Here is a 13,152-nt window from a genome sequence, read left to right on the forward strand (position 1 = left end):
GACTTCTGAACTGTTAGCTCTTGACTTGTCTATTTGGTTGATGAGCATCTTCAATTTACTCCACCCCAAAATCACTACTAAACCGGGTCTCTCTTATCAAAACTCCTCCTCTCCCTTTTCTGTGAATTCATCAGCGTTCACTTGTTTCTTTAAAACGTCAACATTTTCATGAGGAATTACTTAAAAGGGTAAACCTTCGTAATGAATGAGAGCTGGACAACGAGCAAGTGACTCAACTATATGAAATGAAAGCAGCCTCTCAGAAAACATCTAACGTCCTTGGAATTAATACCAAGGTTGTTGATAATTTTTCTAGGGTCACCTACTACCTTGGAGACCATGTGTAATGATTGGGCAAGAGGCTGTTTGCCTTTGGTATAGGGTTACATCGTCAGACAGGGTGTGTGCTTTCCCAGAAAACTTTACTGTCACAGTAACAGAGAGCCTACACTTAAGAAGATCAGACTTGGATGAAGTTGTACCAGCCCAGGGATGTCAGCACGAGACGATTCAGCCTTCTGGGTCAATGTGATGTTTCAGGGGCAGCATGTGGCCACTTGGTAATTTGAGAGATTCTTGTGATCTAACAGGCTCCTAGAGTTGCAATCAAAAGACTGAGTTGTAAATGAGCAGAGAGAAAGGATATTTCTCCTGGCTTCTTGTTTTCTGTCAGTCCCCTTTGGCAAGCTTCTCTACCATGAGTAGGCATGGGAACCAGTTAAAGAAAGTGTCGATTCACTCGAGTAAACGCCGAGAACTCTGGCTTTTGTCTGCGCTGAATGTGTCCGGAAAGGCAAAAAAGAGCGAGATTCTGCTCTGGGGTTTCTCATCTCCATGGTGGTGTGGTAGGTGCTGACAGCCTCAGAGAGTGAACTAGAAGAGCACAGAGAAAAGAGCGTGAGATGTGTCCGCTGCATTCGTGGTGAAGATGAAAAGGTCCCAGGGTTTGGGTCTGTAACTAAGGTAAGAGCTTGCCGTCATATACAAAGTGGTCTAAGCCTGAATTACTCACTCACTCATCTGTTCCTTTAAGCTCATGCTTTCTGCGTTCAGGCTTTTAATGGGCACCTGCATGTTCCATGGTCTATGCAGTCATGTTTTATAATTATGAGGCCGATGACTGGGAATTCTTTTTTTTTTCTTTCCTATCATCTCTAGGGAGTACCAAACCAAACAGACTAAGACTGTAACATGCAGTTTATAGATTTTTTTTTTTTTAAGAAGAGCAACATTCAGACAGAGGGAGATTAAAAGAGGAGTGACTTCACCGGTGGGATGTGATTTTTGTTGCTTGATGTGGCTGGTGTGGAAGAAGTGAGTCTTTAATTTCCTGTACAAAGAGGCATTCATAAAACAAAGCTATGCTGTACATCTTTGTCACCCTTCCACTGCCTCCAAGTGACAACAAAAGAATATGAAGGGCTTGAAGCTGTGCGATAGGTCCTGCTTCTGCAGTGGTTTTTTTTTTCACAGTTACTTCTTCACAACTAGAAATATGGGAATGGATTATGATTATTAGAATATGTGCAGAAAGCAACTACTGGTTGTGAAGAGTAACACCCGACCCCTAAACATGGCAACCTGTTTAGGGACAAATGATCACCAGGCTTTCTAAAATTTAATGTTTACCTTCCATTAATTGCTTCTATTAATTACTTTATTTCAACTGATGCTATCGAGAAAATAATACTCAGGCTATCCCTTGTCTGCAAGTTTTCATTTCACTAGTAGAAAAAAACAGAATCAGAAAGAAAGCAGTTGGACTGTGTGGCGATTCTAAGGCTATTGTAGGTACAGGATCATGGATTTGGCAGTAAATATCTTATTGGCCACATGAATCTTTGCCTTCCAAAAGCTCCCTTTGATTCCTGTGAGTCTTTGAATCATCCTAAGAACTCAGAGGAGGCTGAGACAGTGTTTGCAGTGCTCCCAAAAGCTTACCGTCCAGTCAGAATTGACTGCTTAACAAGAGTGACCTTTCCAAGTTTTTCAGTTTCTCCCCACATCCTTCAGAAAAACCTTGAACAGTATCGGTCCCTAGATAGTATATAATCTCTATTGATACCGTACCTGGCACATAGAGACCACAAACTACATGGAGATAATTTCCATTAGCTCCATTTTCAAGAAGAGGGAAATTCTAGTGCAAAGAGTGACTTAATTTAATAGTTGAACTCAGTGGGATATTCCAACAAATGGCTCAGTTCCAAGAATCAAGGACATACACTTTGTTCTCAGCTTTGAGAAAAATATCAGCTAGTTGTGAATACGCAGTAGGGAAGGTAGAATTTTTCAAAAGGTACTTGTAGCAGCATTATCGACTGTGATGTGTTGCTGCCACGGCTTTTGCTTCAATAGCTGTGTTGCACCCCTGGGCCTCATTCTGCTGATGAGCAGTCTCTGTGGTTAGTTATGTAGCTGAGGTCAGAGATGGTATGTTGGGATGGGCTGGCATGAGGAAGAAGCAAGATGATTTAGGGCCAGGCACATTCTCTTCTGGTAATGGTATAATAAATATTAACCATTTTATATTTTGATCTTTCAAGCTGGTTCATATCAAAGCATCCACTATTGAGTAAATCTGCCCAATAGCTTCATCTCTGATTGACATGTGATTGTTTCAGGTCAGCCCTTGTTTGACTCAAGTACTTAAGCTTAGTATACAACTTCTAAACATTGACAGGACTTGTTACTCCACAGGGCTCTCCAATTTAGTTTTTGTAATTACCTATTTTCAAGGAGTAAAGTAACTAGTCTGGGTTACATGAAGTAAGTGGTCATGATGAGGTTCAAATGAAAATCAGTCTGTCCATTACAATCAGTGCTGACTGGCAAAAGTGAAGACAATATTTGGTTTGAGAAATGATGTATCTGCTGTATTAGGTGATTAGAACGTGAGAAGCCCTTCATAGGACACAGACGGTGTTTGTGTGTGTGTGTGTGTGTGTGTGTGTGTGTGTGTGTGTGTGTATACATTGGTACAGATACAGGTATAGATACAAAAAAACCCAGAATTTTACTCATTTACAAGAGGAAGTACCTCTAGCCTCACAGGGGATCGGGACACCTGGAGCCCAAAAGCTACTGGCCCAGAATAATTTGTGGTTCTTGAGCATTTCCTGTAGCGTGTGTTTGTTTGTTTCGCTCTTTTTTTAAAAACAGAGTCTCTTTAAGTACCCGCATCTGAACTAGAACCCATGATGTAGATCCCATTGGCCTTAAACTGCTAGCAATTCCCCTGCCTCTGTTTCCCAAGCACTGTGTTAATTAGTATGTGCTACCACATATGACTTCCTGAGTTTTTCTTAATGGTTGTTCAAATCGCATGGGAACTGTTTCTCATCCTATTATTGATTTGTTTTTAAGGTTTGAGTACAGGCAGATGGCAAAATTAAAAAAAAAAAGAAAGAAAACAAGTCAACTAAACTATAAAAGTCAACACTGATCAAAAGCAAAGATAGCAACCAGGCAAGAAAGGAAATGACATTTCCTGTTGATATGACAGCAAAGCTCGCAATTCTCCTTTGACATCAGACGATTCCAGTGCTTAGATCCTAATGAGATGATGAAGTCTTTGTGACACTTTTAATTTTAATCCTCTTAGACAGCGACTCACAACTGTTCATCTCTTAATACTACAGTAAATATTGTGTGCTTGTTGATGAAAACTTCACCACATGAAACCCTTTAGCATCTTTATGTTAAAAGAGAACTTCAGAGTTATCTAGCCCAACTCCTGAACAAATGCAGGAAATTCCTCCACAAACCCTTTGATTACACAAATTTCAAACAAATAGTCCCATGATGGTGTCTATTGTTAAAAATATTAGTGAAAAAATATTCTTGTTGATAAGGGTATTAAATTTGTAGCCGTATACTTTCAGTAAGCAGTTCTTAGATTAACATAACAAAGCAGGACATCTATCTCTGTTGCATATACATTTATATATATATGCACAAACACACACACACACACACACAAACTCATACATATGGTTTCCCATTTCTGCATGCAAGGGTGTCAGCTACTCAGATCAGAGTCATGTTTTAAGTGTTTGGGAAAATCTAGGTCACCAAATAGAAAGCATAGTTGATGTTTGTTGGGTGATTTTTTTTTTCCTGAGAGATAATGGACTAACACCCCTACTTAGATCATCTACAAACCAAAGAAATAATTCCATTCAAGTCTAGAAAAGTGAACTTATGATGTCTCTGTAGTTACTTCTAGTAAGAGGGATGGCTCAAAGGGCAGCTAGACCACGGGGAGGAAGCTTGAGCATCTTGATGACCCCACCAAGAAATCCCACCCCAATCAATTGCTTACATTATCAACAGTGATCATTGGAAGGAATCTGAAGGAGACCTGATGAAGGTCTCATGAGCTATGGCCCTTCAGTCTCCTTCTGTGGGGAATGTTAATAACACTGATCTTATAAGCTTCTCGTATGGATGGTTACAGCCACTCAGCCCTAGGGCAGTAATAGGCATGTCCAACCTATAAAAAAAAACTGTTTCACTATGATAATTGATGAAGATTTTGAATATGCTTTTATATATTTTGAGTGTATATCTTAGTTTCTCCTTCATTCATTCTTTTTCTCTTGTTTCCGACTGTCATCATTACCATTACAATGACTGCTTAAAAATGCTTTCAATAGACCCCCAGATCTAAAATATCTCTATACTTCAACAAATTTTATTACTTTCTCCAGAAATTCTTTGTGAATGAAAATCTATTTTTTTAATAGTTGCCTTGAATTTTCTGGGAAAGATGTTTTTCATTCTGTTTGCCATTGTTTCTTATATCTTAGTTTGCTTGCTCCATAGCCTGGGCTGAACTCAGATGAGGTTTTGGGGTCCAGCTTCTTTAATATCCCTGCTTGTGACCTCCTCTAAGACCTACAGTTAAGGTCAATTTATCTCATGTGTAGCCCTTTCAGCTCCAGGTTCTGAGCTGGAAATTTCCTAGGTTCTTGTTAATATAGCTCTGTAGCACATCTCTGGGGACAAAGATCAACAATCCTAGCAATTAATTCTGTCATGAACCTGGGTCTAAACTATAAGAAGTAAGTGTCCCATGATATGTCAATAATGATTCTGCTCCCAACCATTTCTTTGCTCCTAACAGTGCAAAGCCATCATGACATCCCAGAAGCATGCTTTCATGGAGACAGCATCTTTCCCACTTTGATATGAGGGTTTGATAGCGGTAAAATATCTTTCTAATAACTGGTTCCTTTACTTCTCTGATCTTTCAGAATTTACCTCAATATCTGACTCTGGGATTTTATTATTAAGACCAATTAGAGTGTGTGCTACATCTGGTGCCCAATGTGGGGCATGAACCCATGACCCTGAGATTAGGAGTCTCATGCTCTACTGACTGAGATAGCCATGTGAGTGTCTCAGTGGCAAAGCACTTCCTAGCACAAAACCTTCGGGATAGAATGGGACGAGTTTTTCATACTCCCTTCCTCCCAATAGTTTCTGTTGATCCCAGAAAGTCTACCAAGCTAGTCAAACAGCAGGGCTGTATCTCAGGGAGGGAATGATATTGATGCCTAGTTTCCAGGGCTGCTGGGAAAAGAAGTAAGCATGTTCCCGGACATGAATTGCCTGACAGTTAAGAAGTTCTTCTCCGACTGAGGATTGTATCACATTTTGTACTGTCCATATGTGGCGATCCCTAGACTCAACTTTGTATCTGGGACCTGTGATTGGATAAAACTTGCTAACCTGAATCTACTACACATTAAGCATGATCAGTTCTTTAAATTCCTTAACTCTGTGTTCTCCTTTCCTTGTCTTTCCTCTTTTCTTAGCCATTAAGCATATTAAAGCCCTGACAGTCTTTGCTCCACACACTGGTAAATAAACCCTGATTCTCTGGAAGAACAAGTGCTCTTAACTGCTGAGGCATCTCTCCAGACACACAAAGTTATTTGTTTTTATTTTATGCATAGGAGTGTTTTTTTTTCTGCATGTATGTGCCTGATGACCGAGGAGGTCAGAAGAGGGCATCACTTCTCCTGGAACTAAAGGTGCAGATGCCTGCGAGCTGCCATGTAGGTGCTGGAAACCAAACGTGAAGCTGTGCAAAAGCATCTCTGCAGACCTTTCGTAATTGGTTTTGAAAGCAAGGTCTCACCAAATAGTTCAGGCTGGCATCAGACTCACAATTCTCCCTCTGCCTGCCATACCAGATGACAGGTGTGCATCACCACACCCAAGCTTGGGTCTTTGAAACTAGGACTAATTCACCCACAAGAGCTGAGCATCTGCCTGCAGACAGAATCAGTGTAGAGAGAATCCTGTATACTTTGGGTGTGTACAAACAAAGCTTTTCCCTTGCTACCCTCCTCAGGATACTCTATGACATAATCCACATGGAATTGTATTTCCCATTGTCTTTAAACATTTTGGTTTCATTCCAAAGGGCTTTCAAAGACAAGAAGGCTTGTCTCTCATTCAGTCACTGGATGTGTAATCTTACACGTGAGAACACTGAACACTGCCCTGTCAGATCTTCCTCGGCCTCTTGCCATGGGAGACTCTAGATTCATTTTCTTTTCCTTCTTTCTTTCTTTCTTTCTTTCTTTCTTTCTTTCTTTCTTTCTTTCTTTCTTTCTTTCTTTCTTTCTTCCTTCCTTTCTTCCTTCCTTCCTCCCTTCTTTTTGAAACAGGCTCTCTGTCTGTAGCCTTGGCTGTTCTGGAACTCCCTCTTTAGGCCAGGCTTGGCTTGTACTCACAGGGATCCTCCTGCCTCTGCTTCCCAAGTGCAGAGTCTTCAGATTCTTAATGCTTTGGTCTGGTCAGGCTTAGTAGGCTGATATTTACTCAATGTTTTGGCTTATCCAGACAAAGTAGATATAGCTCAGGTAAACTGAACTATATTGCAGCAACCTGGTACAGGGATACAGAAGATTAGAATTAGATCAGTTTAATTCTAGAAACCAGGCTCAGCATTACACAAAAAGGACAGGCAATCCCAGTGTGTGACATTGATCTCTTCACATTATTTTTGTCTAGTTATAGAGAACTGATTGAAATCCTAGATTTTTGGAACACTCTTTAGTAAATTGCTTCAGTTTCTCTTGTAGCTAGGGAATTGACAAACTATAAAATATATAAATGTAACATAAAATATACTTAGTAGGGTCTGGTCGCACAGACCTTTAATCCCAACACTTGGGAATCAGAGGTAGATGGATCTCTGTGAGTACAAAGCCAGCCTGGTATACACAGTGAGATCTTAAAACAAAAGCAAGAACAATAACAACAAAACATATAAGTGATAGGTGATAGAATCATAAGCAAGGGTCACTAGTGTTAGTCAAACCTCTGTGTAGAACTACAAAGATGGAGTTATAAACTCTGTGCCCACTTCTGGGTAGTCCTCTTAAAGTTGGTCTGCAAGTGCTGGTACTGGCTTCACTAGTTGGGTTCTGTTCAATATCAGAGAAAAGAACAGAGGAATAGATAAATGCTGCATGTGTGCACTGTGGAATTTTTGTGGCCATAAAGAAGAGTCCTTTTTGTAGGAAAATGGATACAACTAGAAATATTGAGCAAATTAAGCTAGTCTCAGACTAATATAATGTTTTATATGTGGCTTCTAGATTTTATATAATGCATAAAATCATACACACACACACACACACACATATATATATATACATATAGAGTAAGTGGGAATAAAATTGTCTAGGAGAACAAAAGAGAGTTTATGGGAAAAAGAAATGGGGGAGGGAAGGGATGATGGGATAGAATGCCAGGGGATAAAATGGAATGTTCAGTGTATGCTATAAATGTGTAGGGAATTGCTCCTATGCAACACAATACATGTCCAACAAATATATACAATGAAAAATTTAAATTGTATCTTCAAAAACGTTTTTATTACAACCTGCATTATATGATCATCATTAGGAAGCAGGCATTAGTGGTCAGGCATTGCAACCCTGAGAGAAGAGAGGAAGCAATGAGTGGGTGATGTCCTGTAGTAATAGGAGCAGGCGGGGCTGCGTCCCCAGCACCCCGGCCACCTGCTAGCTTATGCCAGAAATAACAACACACAAACTGTATTCATTTAAACACTGCTTGGCCCATTTCTATCTAGCCTCTTCTAGGCTAATTCTCACATATTAATTTAGCCCATTTCTAATCATCTGTGTAGCACCGGTCTTACTGGGAAGATTCTAGCCTACGTCCATCCTGGGTTGGAGCTTTATCACGTGCGTCTGCCCAGGAGCGGGGAGCATGGCGTCTCTGCTCCAGAGAGCAGAGCTGTCCAGTCTGAGCTCACTTCCTCTTCCTCCCAGCATTCTGTTCTGTTTACTCCACCCACCTATGTTTTAACCTATGAGGGCCAAGCAGTTTCTTTATTGCTTAACCAATGAAATCAACAGATTGATAGACACTCCCACATCAATGTCTGAAAAGCAGACACAGGGAACACATAGATGAATGTTGATTGGCATCGCCAAAGACCTGAAGGTTGTACCACACTGATAAGTTATACACACACTGATCAGATGACTTCCTGGCCATCACTGCTTATGTAGTTGCTGTTTGATTAGTGCTATTATATGTGATTGAGAGTAAGATCTCTTCAGGGAAAGCAGCAGTGCAGCATGTCCACACATAAGCAAGATGAATGGTTCCAATGTGCTGTTTCCATACAGGGTATTCTTTGCCTCAAAACAGAAGAGGTCCGCTTCAGGGAAGGAGGTGGAGACCTGCTTTGCTTGATGGTTAGGCAGACCCAAGCTGTTGCCATGTTTTTGCAGCTCAGGGAAAGAGAGCTGTGATCCAAGTGGAAATCCCAGAGGGTCAGAGAGTCAGCCTTATAATTCTTGGCTTTCAAAAGTTTCTGGTGCCATTTAGCTAAATGTGAATGAATAAAAGCACAAATATTTTCTTAGCTTGATATGTGTCCTTTAAAAAAAATGTTTGTGGATACAGGAGCTGGCATGGGAACACTCACAACTGGCTGGAAATCTGCCTCGGAGGGTTGGATTTTAATTGCATGTTTATATGGTCTCACACATGCAAGGCAAGTACCCTAACCTTGAGCTTGGCCTCACCATTACATTTTTCTTTTTTTCTTTCTTTTTTTCATTCTCTCTCTCTCTCTCTCTCTCTCTCTCTCTCTCTCTCTCTCTCTCTCTCTCTCTCCCTCTTTTTCCACCCTCCCTCCTTTCCCTCCCTCCCTTTCCTCCCTCCCCCCTCTCTCCCTCCTTTCTTCCTTTCTTTTTTAAATTTCGGTCCCCAGTTTGCCCTTACAGAAAAGTTATAAGAGACTCAAGAATCCAGGTTGGGAGGTGGTGGTGCACGCCTTTAATCCCAGCACTTGGGAGCCAGAGGCAGGCGAATCTTTGTGAGTTTGAGACCAGCCTGGTCTACAAGAGCTAGTTCCAGGACAAAAAAGCTACAAAGAAACCCTGTCTCGAAAAACACACACACACACACACAAAAAAAAAAAAACAACAACAACAAAAGAATCCAAAATGCCAATGAAGTTTCACACTGTAGAAACAACACCCAAACAGCATTTCTGCCTCTGTTCCTAAGTTCTATGAATGAAAAAAACCAACATTCTTAGCATATTCTTCGATTGTATTTTAAACCTCAAAACAATTCCCAGTGGATGAATTTCTTGCCAATGATATTTATTGTATGGGCATGTTAATGGCATTTTGATGAAGTGATAGCAAAATCAAATTTTATTTCCAAAGAAAGCAATTGACTCATCTCTGTGTACTTCTCCAGGCATTACAAACCAAAGGGAAGTGGGCACATGATTTATAGTAAAACTTGTTGTAAATAATCTTTATTTTTCTGCAGCATAATATTTTTATTAATTACTTGGGGATTTCATACAGTACACCCCAATCACATTCGTTTCTGGTTTCAAAATATTTTAGAGTTTGTTCACTGTATTTCTATGTTGTGTAAATCCTTGGTGAATAAAAAGTTTTGAGTGGCATGTCGGAAATGCATTTGTTTGATTTAAGCATCACTCAAATTTTCATAGGCATACTGCCTGATGCATGAATTAGACTTAGGTATTAATATTTGAATTCCTAAATGGTTTTTTGCCTGGCAATCATTGTCTTTAACTGATCACATTGTCTTTGTGTTTCCGAGAACACAAAGCCAGAGTGAATAGCATCCCCAGGTACACAGATGGTTGTTCTTTAAGAAGCATGAGCTTATTCCGAGCTAAACACAATCTGGTTTCTTATTATTTTACTTTTACAGTTTATCTGTGTATGGCTCTAACTCCCTTCATCAGCTGAGGAAGCAAAGTTAACCAGAGAAGCATATTGTCAGGGTGCCAGCTAGAGTTTTAGATGCTGAGAAGGTCTCAAGCAAAGCCAACTTTCTTTCTCATGAAGCCCCAGCCTCAATCACTCTGATACTACTTTCTCACAGAGGTGTGCTTTTTAAGAGGGCTCTTTGAGAAAACATCTCCGGTAGAACAAGGCTGGCTTTCTTTAAAGACAATAAGAACCATTCCAATCCTTAATCCAGGTCATCACAGATACAGTTGAATACTGATTAAATCGAATACATGAAACCATTTTCATGTTTTTAACACCATTGAAGGCATCAGTACATTTGGTTGTGAAACAGAGTCACTTAAGAGAAAGTTTCATCATTTTACAAGGACATACAACTCAAAAAGTGCCTCTGCCTATGCTTAGCCTGACAGTCTAGGTCCCGCCAAAATAAATACTGTTGCTTGAGAAACACTGGGACCGAGATATACCTCACTTACCTTTCTGAGGAAAATATTGCTGATTTGGGTTGTCACTTTGTGTAGACATTCATGAATAATGAAATTCAAACCTTTCAAGTTAGGTCAGGCTGGGTTAATCTACAGCACCATCACGGAAACAAAAGTATAATGAGAAGAGAAAGCACAGAAAATCGGATTCATGAAAATTCAAGGGTCTATCAAATGTACTTTAGTCTTACTATCTACCTAAATCATCCAAAAACTCGCCGGTGGTCATTCTTCCCATCTAAGAGCCTTGGGAATGCACACAGCAATAGAAAGTTAATCCCACTTGCTAGCAGTGTGCAGCGTGTAGAATCCTTAAGAGGCTATTTGTCTGGATCTTCCTTAGAGGCTATCTTGTCTTGTATTTTAGGGCCTTCTCAATTTTCTGTATCCACCAGGGAAATGGGAATTGAGCCAACAAGCGATAACAGTTGCTTCATTTTCCTCCCCAATAAAAATGCCCTGAGTTTTCGGTTTGACAACTTAAAACAGATACTGAATCATTTAAAGGTCAGAGAAGTTGTAGACACTATCCAGGGAGTTCCTAGTCTACAAGCATAACACATCTGTGAGTTCACTGATTCCCAGCAGATGCAATAGACTAATAAATAGCCTTCATGTTGCCAGAGAGGACAGTTTGCAGGCCCTCATCCCAAATGAGAAAATCGTAACAGAGACACCGGAGTTAGGTTTCTGTCAGGATACCATTAATGCCGAACTGAGGAGGTCAAAAGTCTTGGCACATATGCTTTCCATAAGTTCCATTTGTTTGGGAATGCACAGTTAGTTCTAATCAGAGCCACTTTCAAATGAAACTGTCTGGAATCTATTATAGGTCAGTCATAGGCAACCTGGCATGGAACCACAAGGAAGACTGTTTAGTTACCCAAAGTAAGTGCCAGGTATCTCACATGATTCCTATTCTCAGTGATGCTAGGAGTTCTTCTGGGCAGTTCTGGCACATCTTCCTCAAGTACCCTGAAGGTCAAGACAATTAGATGGAAAGCGAACTTTTAAACAAGTCTTGGAAGTTGCGCATCTTCCCTTTCACTGCAGGTATGCCCACACAAAGGTTGCTTAATGCCCTTGTCATAGAAACCTACCCTCAAAGACGGTGACGTTCTGCAAAGGCAACCCCGATCCATACTATTTAATTCTCTTTAAGTGATCATAGCTACAAGTCCTGTTGTTAAACCTTCACTAAGAATAGGTTCTGGAGCACAGTCTCATTTTATGCCCAGAGCAGTACTTTTTCCACAAATGCAGAGAAGCAGGTACCAGCTTATAAAGGCAACTTTCTCCTTCAAAACACAAATCCAAATGAACAAACTTACTCAATCGTGGACATTGTAACCTCTTCCAAAAATGCCAACTCTTCCTAGTGAGCCATCAAACATTTGAACTCAAATTATTATCTTTCCATAGCTAGTCTCAGTAAAATGTTAAAGAAGCAGATTCTGGTGTTGAGGACGTATAAAAGCCGTGTGGTACTATCGCAGTCCAATGACAGCGCTAAAAAAGTTCCAGAATTTGCTAGTGTCATTTCCTTCTCTGGGATTTTAAAGGCAAGTTGTTAGAGGACCACACATTCAAACACACTGCAGTGCTGTCCTGAGTATGGGTTTGGACCTCAGTAGGTTGCAGTAAGATACACTATGTATGCAAATGCACATGCTATAACTGTGTAGAACCTTCATCCACTTCCTATTTCTTTGGGGTTTCAAAATCTGTTCTTATAGACCACAATCTTGCACATAACGGCATGTGTTAATGGTTTCTTTCCAAAGATAAAAGAAAGATTCTGAAAACATATTCTTTTGAGCCAAGAAATGGAGGTATTGGCAGTTTAATATGGTCTGGAATGGGGAAGGTAGGAAAGGCAGTACTAAAAAAAGGGGCATGTATACTCTGCCTCCTTAGAACCGCTGCTTTATGTAACCCTGATAGGGTACCCGGAGCTTTCACAGTTTTCCCAATTGTTCTCAGTGTCCAGATCTGATCAACTCCCTCTTCCCCCACCACCTCCGTGTTTCAAAGGAGATCTGGTTTTACTTAGAGGAATTAAATGTCACTATATTTGTTTCTGTGAATTGTTCCAGCAAAAATTACCGCATCAATGTCTGACTTTAGATGTCTGTAAGACTGTCTGCTTCTCCAGGCTATTTATAGCTGCCTTTTAAAAGGTCTAATAAATGCTTGTAGATTGCTATTGGTTTGTTTTCTCTTTAGAGAGCCTCAGAATTGGCAGTTTTCAAATTTTGAACGGAAAATACCTGGATTCCTTTTTTTGCAAAAGATGTGTTTACTGTAAAATCTCATTCTCATTCTCATTCTCTCTCTCTCTCTCTCTCTCTCTCTCTCTC

The 13,152-nt window shown here is 40.3% G+C and overlaps 1 protein-coding gene across 1 annotated transcript in view; it reads left to right on the forward strand.

Moving 5' to 3' along the window:
- Positions 1 to 671: 671 nt before the first annotated feature.
- Positions 672 to 13,152, forward strand: part of Kcnj16 (potassium voltage-gated channel subfamily J member 16) — a 27,401-nt gene continuing 14,920 nt past the window's right edge. Inside the window, exon 1 of the mRNA XM_005350668.3 lies at positions 672 to 963. The gene's annotated coding sequence lies outside the window, so the exon portion shown is untranslated. The remainder of the gene's footprint in view (positions 964 to 13,152) is intronic.

This window comes from Microtus ochrogaster, chromosome 7 (assembly GCF_000317375.1).
Source record: "Microtus ochrogaster isolate Prairie Vole_2 chromosome 7, MicOch1.0, whole genome shotgun sequence".
In the NCBI taxonomy this organism is placed as follows: Eukaryota; Metazoa; Chordata; class Mammalia; order Rodentia; family Cricetidae; genus Microtus; species Microtus ochrogaster.